Below are 18,762 nucleotides of genomic sequence, written 5' to 3'. Positions count from 1 at the left end.
AAGTTAACTTTGACACTTACCCGTAAAAGGAGAGATGAATTTCTCCAATGTCCTGGAAGTCTTATATACCAGGGCAAATACATTGGGATGAACCAATTAGTCCAAAGGTTAGACAAAATCAACAGTGACAACCTATGAAATCAAACTTTCCTCATTTATTGGAAGAGGTCCCAGACGACTAGACTTAGGCAACATCTGAAAAACACTTCCATTAAGAAAAATGACTACTACAAATAAATTTAGATTTATTGGCCCAAACACACTTCTAATTTCTAAGTGAAGTGAACAAATTGTTCTGAGATGGTAAATTGCTCTGGCAGGCTTTGACTAGTGCAGCAACTTTAAAATAGTCAAATGCTCGTGTCATTTCTTTCTTTCTTTTTTTTTTTCCCCCAGTTAATCCAGCAAAGAGTGATTTTGAAATTTATCTAGTGTCAGTTTGTGGCATAAATTTTCTGAACTTATACTATTAATTCTAATGTACGTTTCTTGAGTATTTTCATTTTCACCGAGCGCAAAAAATATGCTTTCGATTCTACCTATTGGTAGATGATGTACACTGTGGCTTTTATAACTTCCTTTACTATGTAAAAACCTGCTTAAAAATTGCATTGATATCTCCCTTAGCCCCTTTATTTAAGCCCAACATTGTTTGGAAAAGGTCTTTTTACTTACTAATTAACTTCCTTGCCACAGAGAAAATGTGAACTGTCAACCTTGCCGGGCTGGGTCAACTAGCTCAAAGTTTTACCCAGTTTGATATGCAGCGTTCCTGTTCAAGTCCTATCTACCTCCATAAGACCCAGTTTATGTCCTAGCACCCCCAAAAAACTTGTCAGATCAATCCAAAGCACATACAGAATCATTGAATTAACTGTTCATCTCTTTCCTCTCCACCCCCCCACCCCTCCTCCAACAGTCTGTGAATTTCCCAAGGACAACAAACACCTATGTTTAATTCTTTTGCCAGGATCTAGTCCAGTGCTTCACCAAGGATGTGTTTAATACAAGCTTGTTGAACCAAACTGGTTTAACCTGGATTCTGCTGTTTACTATGCGCTCACTTAATTATCACCAAAAAAATGCCTTTAAGTTAAATGTAATCATCCATATTTTACAGATAAGATGAAGAGCCACAAATCAAGAATCTGTGACCCATCTAAGGATACATAAAGGAGGTTTCATCATGTTTCCACTATATTCAGCTCCCTTTCGATCAAAGCCATCAATTCAGTACTTAAACACGGTACTAAATTTTACTCCTTCATGATTACATGTGGGTTTATGAGATTGTAACCTTTGTAAAGACAGGGATTATAATATAAACATCTCTTTTGTTCCCAAAATTCTTATTCCAGGCTAAGTATATAATGTATAAGGACAATTTAGAGACTATCTGATCACCTCTAAATAATCTCCTTTCTCTGGGAACTACCTCCCTAACTTTAGTGTTATTTCCCTTTTAGCTGCTTTCGTATATGTGATCTTGCCACATCAGCCTCAGCTGGCAGGGTTGGCAGTAGAAACCTGAAATAAACTAGGCTAATATGTTTCCCTGTCCTGGAAATTTGAAATTGCAATCCAGAGATTACCAGTTTGTCTATGGTCGAAAGAAGTAGAGAAAGTCCTTCAGAATAAAGACATGCAAATAAACGAAGCAGTCACGCAGAGAGAGGCAGAGTGTTCTGAGAGATTTCTAGGTCTTGGTTGCTCCTTGTTCCTGAGACCCAGATGACTTCTTGCTCTGTATCTTTATGGCAGGCTCTCCATTTGGGGGTGAAGCCGGCTAAAGAGTATGAGTTATCTTACTTAAAATCACTAATCAATACTTAGTAGATGTACAGAAGATCCTGTTGGATGGAATTGAATTCTCTTAATTCTTAGCTTTCCTGAGGTCCAGAAGGGGACGCTAGAAGCTTAGTAATTTGTTCAAGTCAGACAGTGTTTTCTTATGATTTGTTTGAAATGCTGGGAATACCAAGAATATCAGATACAGATATACACACAGACACATATTCTTAAAACATAAATTGATTTCTGATTATTATTTTTAGAGCTATCTATAATATCATTTTCCTTCTTTGGACAAATTCATTAGAATGACGGCAAGTGACATTTTTAAAGTGATTGAAAAATCTGCTCTAGTAACTCTTGTTAAGTTCACCTTCTAGGCTTGGAAAACTGACAAGTAAAACAATACCCACACACACAATTATGACCAGTAATAATTTTAAACATATCCATTGAGACATTCTCATTGTCATCAAATGTGTTTTCTCTGCATACTGAAGTATGAAAAAAATGAGAGACTTTATTAAATATTAAGTTCATGAGGTTTTAACCTGATTTGCATAATTCTATTGGGTAATGAGGCTATCTGGGTGAGTGAAGTTTGCCTTTAAAGCATGGCAGCATTTAAATTTTATCTACTAAATATATCTTTATGAATTGTACTAAATGCTTGATTCTGTGAATATTGGGCCATTTAACCTTCCTTGCTGGCCACACAGAAATTGTTCCATTAGATTACAGGTTCCACCTTTGAGATTTCTTTATTCATTAAATGTATTTTCTTAATGTTTGCTTAAATCTCATTTAATTGGGATAAAAATTATCTCAGGATTGGTTTTTGGTGCAGGAGAGATAGGGAGGAGGATAAAGAGAGGTGGAGAAAATGTAAATAATATTGGATCCTATACCCGTCTTCTAGGGATGTTCTTCATCCAGTTCACCCTCATGAACATCAGTTTCTGTGCTTGGCAGCAACACAGCGATGCTTTCAGAGAACATTCAAGTGTGTTTAGGGATACTTTCACTGTATTAAATTATCCCAGACCCACGTACCCTTCTGCTTGGCGTGCCCTGTCTCCCTCCCTGCTGTTAGCTGTCACTTTGCCCTGTAGCCAGCGTGTCTGTACCAATTGGCTTCTCTCGGCCTTTCCACGCTTTTGATATGTTTCATTTTCTTCCAACAGCAGCCTAGGAAAAACTGAAGGCTACCAGGGGAAAACCACAGATGCAAGCTTCCTCTCTATTGCCCTAATTTCGCTCACAATGTCAAATTAGCGTACTCTAGAAGTGCAACATCTCTCCTCTCCTATGGAATAGAGGTGAGGATTTGGTTCTCGTCTGCTCTGTCTGCTCTGTTCATGGCATTTTCATTCACAGAGCTGCGGCTTTTTTTCTGGATGTGGATCAAAAGTCTGACCATTAGATAAGAATTATTGCATTTGCTTTTGGAGATCGTGGCCATCTGATAATTGCTCCGGATCTTTTCTACCTTTTTCTAGCTGTCCAACTAGAGATTCCATTGCCCAGCTCCCCCTTCAGTTTTGTGTGACCAGGTGACTACATTTTCTCCAGTGAAATGTCAGTAGATGGATATGTACAACTTCCACTCTGCTTTCCTAACAGGAAATTGCTTGACCTAAAAGTCCTCTTTTCCCCCTTCTCACAGGAGGCTACATGGCACATATGCATGGCTTAATTGAGCTTCCCAGTGATCTGATAATTATTATAATTAAACCCATTTTATCTTTGAGATAGTTGAGACACAGAAGATTAAGTAATTTGCTTAAGATGGAAAAACTACAAAGCCAGTAAATGGTAAAGTTAATATTTTAACCCAGGCCTGTCTGGCTACAAAGCCCAAGATGTTAACGAACTCCATGGCCCATATGCTGTCATATCCAGGGTTAATAACTGCTTACTTTGCACTCCTATATAGCTTTATTTGTAATCTATAAGGCATTTCATACGTGTCAATATCCATTTTCCCACTAAGTCATAAGCTTCTGAAGGTTCCAGAGTGATTACATCTTGCTCATTTTGTAGCCTTTTCCACAGCTAGTGTAGATTCTTTTTGTACCTGACTGATACTCTATATCTGCTTGTTAAGTTTAACTCAAGTTTATTGTCTTTCTTCAAATGGCTCCTTTGCCATCATATCTCTGTTTTCTAACTGTTACCACTATAGCATTGTTATCACTCCACTCCACCGCACTTGGATTCCAGATGTCAAGGAAGCATATTATATGACAGCTCAGAAAAAATCATTACAAATTTATTTTCCAGGAGCCAACAACATGAGTAATTTCCACATAACTATTTAAGTGAGTGAAAGTGAATCAGGGTGCTTTAATAACTCAGTGTGACAAATACTTGAGATTGGGAAATTCAGAGAGTGGGAGCAAAGTTTGGGTGTGGATGAAGGACCACAAATACGTGGGACAGGAGGTAAGTCTCCCAAGAGACACCGTGGAGGACATTACATTGAGTCATTCCAAAGCAGGAACGCCAGGCTCTTCAAAGATACTGAGCATAATGCAGTTTTGGCTGTTTGTACAACATTGCATAATAATCCTTGTAAAATCCCTTTGTCTGCCATGGTAGCTAGTTTCTGTCAAAAGAATTAAGAAGCAGGACATTTGCGATGAATTGCCCCAATTAAGCTTTTATTAAGCTTGATATGGAAAACACAATCAGAAGCTTAAAATAAAGCTCAACATTTTTTCTCTCTTGACCCTTTTTGCTGATCCCTTATGAAACCCAGCACCAGAGGACCTTTACGTCTCTGGTGGCTCCATAGATGGTTGAATGAATTTATGAATAAATGTTACAGCTAATATTAGCACCTGTCCTACCTCTCCCTTGGACTGGGAAGGAGAGTCTTGGCTTCTTTGTATGTGTCAACTAGTCTGCAAGGATGAAGGGATGGAGAGGGAGAGGAGAAGAATGATTATTTATTTATCCTTCTATTCGTACTCTGCTCTTTCCGCAAAGGAAACATTTATGGCAGGGGTGTTGTGAAGGCCAGATCTTTTTGTTCCTTCAAGCCCTCCCTGAAGTAGTATCATGAGGAGCTGTGCCCTTTATGGAGGTGAACTCGAGGTCAATGTCCTCCAGAGTGGGGTCAGGCTTTGGCCGACACTCCCACCAACTCCCATCCACGTTTACTGAGTACCAAATAGATATCAGGCACTGATTCTTCTTAAAGCAAAACAAACATAAACAAAAACACAAGACAAATAAAAAAGTAGGTTTTATTATTCTCTTTACAAGTAAGGAAATCAAGTACTAGCATTTCAGTAGCTTTTCCTGTGATTGGAAGGATCAGGATTCCAGCCTACAATTGTCTAAAAATTATAGAAGTAGACTTCTTTTCATATTACATTCCAAGTTCTAACACTGAACCACTGTAAGGACCCAAAGAAGCTTTGGGTCTTTAAAAAATTATTCCAGTTTAAAAGATAGATGTGGGGGCTTCCCAGGGGCTTCCCTGGTGGCGCAGTGGTTGAGAGTCCACCTGCCGGGGCACGGGACGTGGGTTCGTGCCCCGGTCCAGGAAGATCCCACGTGCCGCGGAGTGGCTGGGCCCGTGAACCATGGCCACTGAGCCTGCGCGTCCGGAGCCTATGCTCCGCAACGGGAGAGGCCACAACAGTGAGAGGCCCGCGTACCGCAAAAAAACAAAAACAAAAACAAAACAAAGATAGATGTGGCTTCCTCCTTCATAGATGGGCTGTCATCATAGATGACATCATAGGTGATGAATTCAGTAGAAAATGACAACTAAGTCTCAGCTTTTGATTTACTGTTTTATTTAATTAAAAAATATTTTAATTAATAAAAGAAAAAACATTCACGTACAATTTTACCACCCATAATACGACTATTTACATGCTTACATATGCTCTTCAAGAATTTGTCCCTTCGCAATTAAAATTTTAAAAATGTATTCAAAATCAATAATAATTTTGTTGTTGTTGTTGTTATTGCTGTATGCAGGCCTCTCACTGTTGTGGCCTCTCCCGTTGTGGAGCACAGGCTCCGGACGCGCAGGCTCAGCGGCCATGGCTCACAGGCCCAGCCGCTCTGCGGCATGTGGGATCTTCCCGGACCGGGGCACGAACCCCTGTCCCCTGCATCGGCAAGCAGACTCTCAACCACTGAGCCACCAGGGAAGCCCAAAGTCAATAATAATTTTTATTCTTATGTTTTAACTTATTGAATTAGCAAACACATTTATATTTTCTTCATAATTGTCATGTTAATTCTTCTATAATACTCCAGGTACTTTTTTAGGCTATTTTGTAATAAAAATGTATATTTAGCTTTTTTCTTCTATTAAAGACAACTTGGGGGCTCTATATAGATAACTTGAATGTTTTTGTATTTTTGGAGGTTAGAAGCAGTCATAGAAACAAGCTTCAGCTGCGTAAACTTAAACTTTGGATCCCAAAGAAAAATTTTATATCATGCAGCCTATAGTTAACTGTTCCCCCAAAACTTTTTTGTAATATATTATGGAGTCTCCTCTCTCAGTGGCCAATGTACAATTCTAGTCTGTTTAAAAGAGATAGCCTCTCCTTGTCCTAATTTCTATAAACTCTCTGACCCTATATAATGATGCCATACTTCTTAGGGTGTGTTTATGCTTAAATCTGTCTGATTAACTATAAAAATGAAATTGAGCATGCCTCCATAATGAAATTGAACTTAGTTAATATCAGTGGTATATCCTTATGGTTAATCTTTCTATTTCATGTTCACAATTATTATTTTAAATGACAATATTTTATTTTAATCTTTACTTAACTATACTTTGTTACTGACCTCTATACAAGTTGTTTCCAATCCCTTTGGTTATGATTCATGCTGCAATAAACTCCTTTTTTCATGTCGTTTATATTGAATCTTACCTTTAAAATAAATTGTTGGGAGTAGTAACATCTTTATGACTCTTGATAACTATTGTCAAATTATCTTGCATCTATTATAAATTCATCAAAGAAAGGAAATTGTCTCATACACATTTGTATCCCCAGCACCAGCAAAGGAGTTGCACATAAGATGTGTTTAATGAAATATCAAGTTGAGTTTCGTGAAACTGTAGAAGTATCATCAGTATAACAGGCATTTTAAAAATTCTTTTTTCCCATCCCAACAAGGCAAATGAGTTGGTACTTAGATACACTCCTGTTTATTCTTCCGTATGACAGCATGCATTTGAAGAAATGAGACAAATGATGGATGTGACCCAGTAAGGTAAGGAACAGTGCTGGGAATCAAGTGACTTCTGAAGGAAACTTCCATTGAATGCCCCCAGAACTCAGAAAACTTAACAATCAGCCCTCCACAGCATTGAAAACAGAAACTGCTCTCTCCTTTGGTTCTTTTCCTTTCTTTCCTTTTTTTTTCTCATCTTAAAGTATATGGCTAGACATGAAAGTTAGCTGATGAATGCTGAAGGTCAAAGTTGAGGCGAGCAGCCAAAAACTACTATCTTTTCCGTCACCTTTTATCTCTTCCATGCTTCCTGTAGAAAAGGAATGTGGGAGACTTAAGGAGAAAAGAAGTAAAAAGCCAAAAAAGATAAACTTAGACGTAAATGGTTGACACAGTCTTGCACAGAACCATCTATCCTGATATAGTAGAAGGTAGGTAGGAATACCAGCGGGGGAAAAAGCAGAAAAATTTATCTGAATGCCAGTAAAACTAAAATTGGGATTGTTTAAAACTTTTGAGAAACCAATTGAACTATTTTGTGGCTCTGTTTTTGGATCTAAAAAATTAGTTTGACACGGGAAAGTCAAGAAACTACAGATTGTGTAATGCAATGATCTGGAAAATTACATTTTAAAACAACAACTTAAATTGCATTCCGATGTTGCTTTCCTGAGAGAGACTGTTTGGTTGAAATAAGAAAATATTTATTTATTTAGGCTGCGCCAGGTCTTAGTTGCGGCACATGGGATCTTCATTGCGGCATGCAAGGTCTTTAGTTGCGGCATGTGGGATCTAGTTCCCTGACCAGGGATTGAACCCAGACCCCCTGCATTGGGAGAACATAGTCTTAGCCACTAGAGTACGAGGGAAGTCCCGAAATAAGATTTTAATAAACCTTTAGCAAAGTAAAACCTGGCCAGCACCCAGGCACTCTGCATAGTAAAGAAAGGTAGAAGGAAGCAGAGGGAGTGAGTGCTGGGTTGGAGGGAAAAGGGAGAGAGAGGAAAGTATCTCCAATGGGAAATTTAAAAGAACAGCAACCGACTAATGAAGATTTATTGTCATGTGCTGTGTGGTGTGCAGTGTCACTCCTCCTTTCCCTGTTCCTTAAACAATCTTTAACAAATCCCACAATGTTCACAGAAACTTTTGATATCAGTGGATTTGTTGACCACAGTCATGGTTGGCACTGGGTAAAACCAGAAGCTACATGTGGACTACTCTCATACTTGACCTCTAAAAAAACTGAAAAAATGAGATGATGTCTAATACGTAAAATATTAGGAAAAGGCACCTCCTCATCAGAGCTGCTTTCAGAGGCTTCAGAGGCCGAGAGTCATGAGGAGGGGTATGGGTTGACAGCATGAATAGCTCCAATGAATTAAGGAATAGTTAGAGCTAGTCAAAGTGTTTGGGAGAACATACCTGACCTGAAGACAGACATGGAGCACAGTGGGGCAGATCCCTGCCATCTTCCCTGGGGCCTCTGTCAGACACAGAGTCCTGGTGGGGCTAATTCTTGGTCTGTTTCATGTGGCAATTCCAGAGTCCTGTGCTGAGGTGTCTAGGACAGGAAAGGTAACAGTGTGGTTTTTTGTTTATATTTTATCATTGAACAATAGTGCATCATGATATAAAGAAAACATTTCAAAAACAAGTGAAAGTTTTCAAATATAGAACGGAAAAGGTAAGAGTAGCTCTTTGCTCTTTGCTCATGGATTATGGCCAGTTCCTTCTTCTTTGATGGTAATTCTTATAAGTGATGTACTGTTATAAACCGGAATGAAGTCTGACAGCCAGAGTGACTCACTGACAGGATAATGGGAAATTAGTCAACAAACTACAGCAACTTTTGGGTAATGGGTCACATTATATCTTCTGGTTTGAGCTGCTATTTCTCTCCCTTTGCTCTTGGAATTTCACCTGATCATCCTTTTCTCTTTCATTGCATCAAGGAAACTTGGGTTCAACAATAATTACAGGAAGCAAACCTATGAATCAAAGACTCAATGGGAGTGACCTAATCCCTAGTCCAAGCTTCCTGCCATTGGCAACGCTCGCAACCATTCACTCCTTCAGAAGATTTCTCTTTGGAAGCTGCTAGTGCTAATTATTTTCAACTGTTGCTGAATGACAACCAATGTGTTCACCCTAGGAGTCAGACAGACTGACCGGCATATGTGGGGTTATTGACTGAATCTCATGAAAACTAAAGGAAGGGGGAGTATAAAAGTTATATAGGAAAAATCTTTAGAAAAATCTCAGTAGAAAAGTGTATTTTCCCTAAAAGCAGTCAATTTCAGAGCTGCTAGTGTTAGTGAAGAAGTATCAGCAGAGAATTGTAGAACATAATAAAAAGGAATGATCGGTGAGGGGGGTTAAAGAAGGAAAGAATGAGTCATTACTTGAGACTTGGATCTGGGAAGATAATTGCTCTCCAGGGTGCAGGTTGGAGGTGGGTTGACAACCCAGCCCCTCTGAACATCCAGGAACAACAGCAGTCAGGGGATATTTTAGATGTGGTAGCGGATAAGCACGGGACAGAGCTGACCAAGGAAAGGAGGTGAGGAGGACACACTGAGGCCTGATGAGGTAGAGTGCCATCGGGTGGACACCCGACCAGATGCCTGGGAATACTTATTACTTACAGCCTTCCTCAACAGACAAAAGTGCTGTTTGGAGAACTGGGAAGTCAGGAGTGGTACCTTTTTTCTCTCCTTGATACTTTGTGAGGCTAATGCCTCAAAATATCATGTTTTAATTTATAAATTTTCCATTATTCATAATGGCAACAACAACAGCGACAGAATTATTGCAGGTGCGGTGAATGCACGGCAACAGAAAAATCCAGATGTGCTGGAGTTGAGTGTTGGAGCAAAGGCACTTTGGTTTAACATTCAGGCAGAGGGGCAGGGTTCCTGAGGTGGTACAAGAGGTGTGGTACCACTAAAAGTCATCTAATGAAAAATATATAAAGAGACAACTTTTTATAACATTGATGAGTTATATTTTTTTAAATCTATGTATTTTCAAAAATGTAAATTTTATAGTTCACATCAAGATAAGCTGAGGCAAGTCTATTCCATTTAGAGAGCAGATGTTAGAGTAAAATCATTCTTCCTAGTCAGTCCTTGTACGGTCCATAGGGAATTAGCAAATATCCTGAAATAACTGATGCACAGAGAAATTTACATTTTTTCCCCCCAAAAGTTAAGTTGCATTAAATAAGTAGCCTTCGGGCTTCCCTTGTGGCGCAGTGGTTGAAAGTCTGCCTGCCGATGCAGGGGACACGGCTTCGTGCCCCGGTCCGGGAAGATCCCACGTGCCGCGGAGTGGCTGGGCCCGTGAGCCATGGCCGCTGAGCCTGCGCGTCTGGAAGCTGTGCTCCGCAACGGGAGAGGCCGCAACAGTGAGAGGCCCGCGTACCGCAAAAATAAATAAATAAGTAGCCTTCTATAAAATGCAGAGACAATATACTATCTCATCCTTGGCTTTTAGAGCTTAGAGTCAGAGAGCTGGAGAGCAACTGTTTTATCCCACACATCAGTTTGCGTCCTGGGTCTCTCTTGGCTTTCTAATTATGTTACTGAGTGCATCCTCACTCTGCTCACCCCACGACAGGCCAATGAATCGGAGACGAGGTGCTGAGGCAAGGAATATGACTTTATTGGGAAAGCCAGCTGACTGAGAAGATGGCAGACTAGTGTCTCCGAAAAACCATCTTATCGGGGTTTGGGTGCCAGTTTCTTTTATAACACAGAGACGGGGAGGCGGTGAGGAAGTAAAGTAAAAAGGCCATAAATTTTGCAAATATCCCCTGGAATGGCCAGCCTCGGGGAGGGGATGTGTAAATTTCTTCTTTCTTGCAGCCATCCACAGATGGACAGGGTCCGGATGTTTCCCTGAACAAAGGCACTTTGGTTTAACATTCAGGCAGAGGGGCAGGGTTCCCCGATGCAGGCCATTACGTATAGACAGTATCCTTTTAGTGAACAAAAGCAAGGGGAAGCAAAATTCACAGAAACAGATGCAACATGGAGTCAGATTTGGCTGTTCCCTGTTATAATTATGCTAACTTTTGAATCTAATCTTTTCTCCCATTAAGAGTTGCCCCCCTCTCCTCCCCTCAGGCATCAATGTCCTGAGGCTATGGCTTTCTATCAAAGCATCCTATCAAAAGCAAGCCTTTGGAAAGGAAATGAATCAATTCAACAATGAAGCTGATGAAGGTTTAAGTGTTATACCTCTCTCAGCTGAATTTGAATTTTTTAAAAAATCACAAAATCCCTTGAAAAATATCTGTAAAGAAATTTCTCAGATGAAATCATTATAAGGAGTCACAATTTTATTGGAAGCCTGCTACGAGGGAAAAGTTCTCTGAGAAAACCAAGTGAATGATTTCTCGCCTGGTAGAGACATTTAATAGTCAAGTAGAGAGCTTAAACTCTTATACTTAGATAAGAAAATGAAGGTCTATAGTCTAAGATCATTTGACTCTTTGAGAGTTTCTCCCAGGGCTGAGAGACAAAGGGTGGAGTTCACAAAAGCTGCTTTTAAACTCATTAAAATCTACCAAGTAGAATTCTAATTTCTTCTCAGAAGGAGCAGCTAATTACATCAGATATATCAATAAAATCTGCCCCAGTTTAGGACTGGGACTATTTTCTCTCTTATATGTGACCTGGATATTTTTTTCATACTTTCCCTTGACTTGTTTTTAGACATTAACAAATGTTTAATTAAAGAAAACTGTATTTTTCTAAAAAGAATGGAAACTCATAACTGCAATTACAGTGTCAAGCTTTATCAAAGCTGCTTTGAGTGATTTAATAAGCAAAGCTTCATACCTTGATTTTTTTTTTTTTTTTTTTTTGGCCACGCTGTGCAACCTGCAGGGTCTTAGTTCCCTGACCAGATATTGAACCCTCAGAAGTGAAAGAGTGGAGTCCAAACCACTGAACTGCCAGGGAATTCCCTACACCTTGATTTTAAACTTTGGGAAAAGGAACCATGTCTAGCTTCTAACAAATTTATCATTAAGCAGAGAGCTAGGAGCCCACTTGAGTAGGTTTCTGATTATTAGGGCTGTTAACTTATATAATCATAAAACAAGGCACAGGAATATAAAGTTTGGAGGCAAATCCAGATATAATAGAAAACTTTATAAATTTAAATAAATGTAAGTATGCTACGTGGTACCTAATATGTAAGCATATTTAGCAAAAATAGAATAAAGAAAATATTAACGCAAGATGAAATACAATAGATATTTGTTTTGTTCCACATAAGCTTTAAAAAGGTATTCTGCTATACTGTGAACTAACAGGGAAACATGAACTCATAATCTAATTGTTGAGCTTCAAAAACTTTTGAAAAGCTGTTGAAAACTGCCCCTGTTGATAGGAGAATACTATATGAAAATTCCTATAAAAAATGTAACTCAAATCTAGGCTCTACCAATCACTAGTTGTGTAAACTTGGGTGACAATGCTGCCTAATTTGGAGGGAGGTTGTAATGCTCCACATGAGTTAATGCATATAAAGCACTTAGAATAATACTAACTACATAGTGAACACTCAATGAAAGTTACCTTTCAATATCACTGTTTTTATTTCATGAGTTTTAAGAATTACTTGATGTGATACCAAATTCCATGGTAAAAAAGGCTGTCTCTGAGATGTAACAGATTATCCTATGAAAAAGTATGGGATTTTCCGATAGAAAGTGGGTTTACAGTAGAGAAGGAAAAATATAAGTTGGAATCAGAGGAGTTCATGGGTACATTGTACAGTTTTGTCACAGAATCTCATCTAGACTCTCCCTATTCTTGAACCCCATCCAAACCCCCAACCCCCATCAACTGCCTGGGTCAAATATGAAGCTCTACTCTTTCAATGTTTTATTCACAAAAAATACAATCTATGCATAGAGCATTTTTATAAATTTGTGAACTTCCATGACAAATTCACAGGAAGTCAAAAAGGGATTTGTGTTCAGTATCTCCTATCAACTCACTGGTTCTCTTCTCCATTCTGCCTACATTCCAAAATATTTTATGAAATGATTATGACGATAAATTATTAGGATCCGTGTAAGATCAAATAACCCTTTACTATTCATACTGATAACTAGAAAGTTTAAGGCTAAATTTATGGCTTATTATAACAATAGTCTCTTGAGTCACATAATTGTTTCTGTAAAGTAGCATGTAATTCCACTGCTTCAGTGAATTCTCTGCTACAAAATTTTTTAAAAGACATAGGAGATACGTTAAAATAGGTTTTGTAAATACCACTCATTTTCTTGTCTCCATATTAAATTAATATGAATAAACAATTTATGAGAAAGCAAATATATTCAGTTGCTTATGATATGTATCTAAAAGTCATGACGATATCCAGTTAATATCCAAATGACCGCCTACAACCAGAGCTAGGAAGGGAAAACTATGGCAACGACTGTCACAAAAAACATACTGGAATAAATCAGAAATACAGAGCCGGTTAATTTTAGTCTTCACATGGAAATTAAGGAAGAGAAACTGGGCACAGAGCTGGATTGCACTTATCTGCATCATTTACAGTTAGGTGGAGCCACGTGGCTGTAATGGATCACGGGCAGAAGTGAAATATATCTTTCACTTGGCCCAACGCTGAAGACTCCAAGGCTCTCGATGATGGCAAGCTACCATGTGGAAGAAGCCCGGATCCTTGAATGAAGACTATGGATTGGAGGTCCCCCTCTCCTATTGCCTACATTAGATTGTGCCATGAAGAAGAAATAAACTTAATTGTGTTACAGAGACTTGGGAGGTTGGGTTTTTGTTTTGTTTGCTGTATAGCACTTAGCATAGACTGACTAATACAGAAATCTTAAAAAACTAGTAAAACGTAAACTGATCTTCCAGTGAAGTAGAACACACCTGTCAGATGAAACTGAAAGACCTTCCCATATCTGGTGAGTAATTTTATGAAGTGCCCCTGGTAACTGATAAAAAGAGACCGAATGGAAAATCCCTTGTGTCAAATTGTGAGGCGTGTCAGGCCTTTCCAGCTTGGCCCCTCACATCAATCTTGAACTTCTCCAGTTTGGAAACCTCAAAATATTGTGGTGAGCCATTTAAATTACACCATTCCTAACTTTTTTTTTTAGATTCCATATATATATGCGTTAGCATACGGTATTTGTTTTTCTCTTTCTGACTTACCTCACTCTGTGTGACAGACTCTAGGTCCATCCACCTCATTACAAATAACTCAATTTCGTTTCCTTTTATGGCTAAGTAATATTCCATTGTATATATGTGCCACATCTTCTTTATCCATTCCTCTGTTGATGGACACTTAGGCTGATTCACTTTGTTATAAAGCAGAAACTAACACACCATTGTAAAGCAATTATACTCCAATAAAGATGTTGAAAAAAAATTAAAAATAAATTACACCATTCCACAGTGCATTACATTTTTTTCCTCTTGACACTTTAAAACACTCTGCTATGTTGTTTGGATGGTTTCTGAGGAGGAGTCAGCTATAATTCTTATCTTTTTTCATCTATAGTAAGGTTTCTCCACCTGCCCTGCTTCTTTCAGGATTAAAAAAAAAACAACAATATGCCTAGGAGTAGTTAGTGGGGGTACTTATCCTGCTTGGCATTCTATGAGCTTTCTGAATCTTCAGTTTGGTGTCTGAAATTAAGTTGCAAAAATTCCTGAAACTGAGCAGAACCCTGTGGGGTCCTTCTAGACACAAAAGCCTTTCTGCATACCCTGCTGTTTGTAGGAAAACAGCTTCATCCTCCTAGACCTTTTCTGGGTTTCAAAGAGCAGATTCAAACAAGTACTAATTAGGGAAGTGACGGGATATAGAAACAAAGGGAAGGTAGTCAAGAAACAGCAGGGCAGAGATGGGGCAGCACCCCGATTCCTCCTCAGGGGTGTGCATAGTCATCTGATATATATCTCAGAGTTCTTCTACAGGTGCTGGGGCCCCCACCCAGGTGGAGGATGGTAACTTCAGGCTGAGCATAGGCACATGGACTCCAGACTGGTTGGAACCAAAAGGCTGCTGATTGAGATTCCTGGGACACCACCCTGTTACCTCACCACCAATCAATCAGAAGAAAGTCACACACCTGCAGCCCTACCCCCAAATTTGCCTTTAAAAATTCTTCCCTCAAACCCATCAGAGAGTTTGGGCTTTTTTTGAGCATGAGTCGCTCGTGCTTCTTGCTTGGCCCTCGCGATAAACCTTTTTCTGCTCCAAACTCTGACATTTCGGTTTGTTTGGCCTCACTGTGTATCAGGCACACAAAGTTGGGTTCAACAACATTCTCAGTCACTATTGTTTCAAATTTTTCTTCTGTTCCTTTCTCTCTTTCTTCTCCTCCTGGTATTCCCACTATATATATGTTACATCTTTTGTAGTTATTTTATAGTCCTATTCTGTTTTTCTCAGTCTTTATTCTTTTTCCTTTTCGGTTTTTGAGGGTACCACTGATACAGCCTTGAACTCAGAGATTCTTTCTTTAGCCATATCCAGGCTACTAATAAGCCCATCAAAGGCATTCTTCATGTTTGTTACAGTATTTTTAAACCTCTAACACTTCTTTTTGGTTCTTTCTTAGGATTTCCTTTTCTCTGCTTAGATTACACATCTATTTTCCCCTGCTGCCTGCTTTATGAACTTAGTATATTAATCATAGCTGTCTTATATCCCTGGTCTGATATTCCAACCGTATCTGGTTCTGCTTGCTCTGTATCTTCAAATTGTTTTTTGCTTTTTTACTATATCTTGCAATTTTTGCTTATACCCAGACATGATGTACTTGGTAAAAGAAACTGCTGTAAATAAGCCTCTACTAATGTGATGGTGATGGGCAGGGGGAGCATTCTGTAGTCCTATGATTAGGTCTCAGTGTTTCAGTGAGCCTACAGCTCTTGACTGTGAACTTCACAAGTGTTACTTTGATTCATCTCCTCTCCTGCACCCTCCATCACCTCCCCTCCCCTACATTTATGTGAAACTGGAAGGCTAGAGTGGGTTGGAGTTGGGTATTTCCCTTCCCCTGGCTCAATTAGCCTCTGATAAACCCCAGCTGGTTAAATGTGGTTAATTAGTTTCTCCTAAGGGCAGACCTTGTTAAGAAGAACTAGAGTGCTCTAGTGTTTTTCAAAATGGTTCCTTTTCCCTTCCCACTGCTGGAAGCAAGAGGATATTTTCCTCCAGTACACACTGTGAGGACCTGGTCAAGCTCCTGAAGGTGAGAGTCCCCAGAATGTGGTTGTGGTCCCCTATAATTGGATCCCCCTGGAGTTTTTCACTCTCAGGCTTGTCAAATCTGACAGATTGCCTCCAGCAATTTATCAATTACTGCTCTGGTTTTTCTAGCAAGGTATTTCTTCCCACGGAGGTTTCAGTTTGCAGCTTTCTGCTCTGGTAAGTTGTGATTCTCTGTGTTCCCCAAATTTAGGGGTAGCCTTTGCCCTGTGGCCTCACTTCCCTATGGATCTAGGAAGAGTTGTTGATTTTTCAGTCTCTTTAGTTTTTACTTGTTAGGGTGACTCAAAGCTCCTTACACACAGACCTCGAAACCAGAAATCCCATTACATTTTTTTAAAAAGTATTGGGGCTTCCCCTGCCGATGCAGGGGACACGGGTTCGTGCTCCGGTCCGGGAGGATCCCACATGCCACGGAGTGGCTAGGCCCATGAGCCATGGCCGCTGAGCCTGTGCATCCAGAGCCTGTGCTCCGCAATGGGAGAGGCCACAACAGTGAGAGGCCCGCATACAGAAAAAAAAAAAAAAAAAAGTATTAATCACCATTATTTCCGTGAGGATATGGAGGATATTTACTTGCCATAAATCCCTGGATTCAGAGGCAAAGCCAGTTTCTACCAGGAAGGGAAAGAAGCCTGGGGACAGAGTTGGATACTAGTGTTCTAAGCAGGAAAAATCTTCCCAAAGACAATCTCCTTTGGTCTCCATCTTTGAGTATATCATGTAATCAACAGAGCTTTCCATAGGACCCAGCAAGTTGGGATGATCTCTGTTTTCTTTGGGACAGTATAGTCAGAAGGACCCTCTGACAGAGGTTCCAAAAACAGAACCATGCCTCTTTGTCCTCAGGATAATGTACAAAAACTCAGTATAGGATATGAGTCCTTCATGTGCTGGCTTTTGTGTACCTTCCAGTCTGACCTCTGTCCACTCCCCGCATCATTCTACATGGACCATACTGAACATTTTATAGTTTCTTCATTTATCCATGCTCTTTCTCAATTCCAGTTTTCTTTGTACATGTTGTTTTCCTTCTCAGAGCGGGTAAAAAAAAGATCTTTCTAACTTTCCCCATGACTGCTGAGTTGGACAGAGATTCAAGGAGGCAACTGGTTGTAATGAAAGAAATGACAATCTGAGGGGATTCAAAGAAATATGGTTAGAAATTCTAACCTTTTTAGTCTCCACTCAGATGTTCTTTCTACGTGGAAGATGTTAGGGAGGAAGAACCTCTAGGTTTCTCTGACTGGTCTAAGAATTAAATTAACATGAGATAAATTAACAGGAGAAAGTAAAACAAAAGTTTAATAACATGTGTACATGGGAGGGACCCAGGAGAACTGAGTAACTCGTCAAAAAATACCATCCCCAGCTAAATATAAAAGAGGATGTTGGCGTCTTTTTAAATTCCATATATATGCATTAGCATATGATATTTGTTTTTCTCTTTCTGACTTACTTCACTCTGTATGACAGATTCTAGGTCCATCCACCTCACTACAAATAACTCAATTTAGTTTCTTTTTATGGCTGAGTAATATTCCATTGCATATATGTGCCACATCTTCTTTATCCATTCATCTGTCGATGGACACTTAGGTTGCTTCCATGTCCTGGCTATTATAAATAGTGCTGTAATGAACATTGTGGTACATGACTCTGTTTGAATTATGTTTTTTTCTGGGTATATGTCCAGTAGTGTTGTTGCTGGGTTGTATGGTAGTTCTATTTTTAGTTTCCTAAGGAACCTCCATACTGTTCTCCATAGTGGCTGTAACAATTTATGTTCCCACCAACAGTGCAGGAGGGTTCACTTTACACCACACCCTCTCCAGCATTTACTGTTTCTAGATTTTTTGATGATGGCCATTCTGACTGGTGTGAGGTGATACCTCATTGTAGTTTTGATTTGCATTTCTCTAATAATTAGTGATGTTGAGCATCTTTTCATGTGCCTCTTGGCCATCTGTATGCCTTCTTTGATGAAATGTCTATTTAAGTCTTCCGCCCATTTTCTAAGATGCAGACATAGAGAGTGGACTTGAGGACTCAGGGAGCGGGAAGGGTAAGCTGGGGCGAAGTGAGAGAGAGGCATGGACATATATACGCTACCAAATGTCAAATAGCTAGCTAGTGGGAAGCAGCCGCAGAGCACAGGGAGATCAGCTGGCTGTTTTGCAATGGCCTAGAGGGGTGGAATAGGGAGGGTGGGAGGGAGGTTCAAGAGGGAGGGGATATGGGGTTATATGTATGCATATGGCTGATTCACTTTGTTGTACAACAGAAACTAACACAACATTGTAAAGCAATTATACTCCAATAAACATGTTTAAAAAAAATAAAAGCAAGTAAAATAAAATGATTGTTAATAGGAAATACCCCAAAGTATTTCTCAATCTTTCATCTTATTTCCAATTTATATCATAAGTAGAGAAGAAAAAAATGTAGACAGCTTTCTAAATTTGTCTATGCAAT

This window comes from Phocoena phocoena, chromosome 1 (assembly GCF_963924675.1).
Source record: "Phocoena phocoena chromosome 1, mPhoPho1.1, whole genome shotgun sequence".
Classification (NCBI taxonomy): Eukaryota; Metazoa; Chordata; class Mammalia; order Artiodactyla; family Phocoenidae; genus Phocoena; species Phocoena phocoena.
This window is presented reverse-complemented; position numbering follows the sequence as displayed.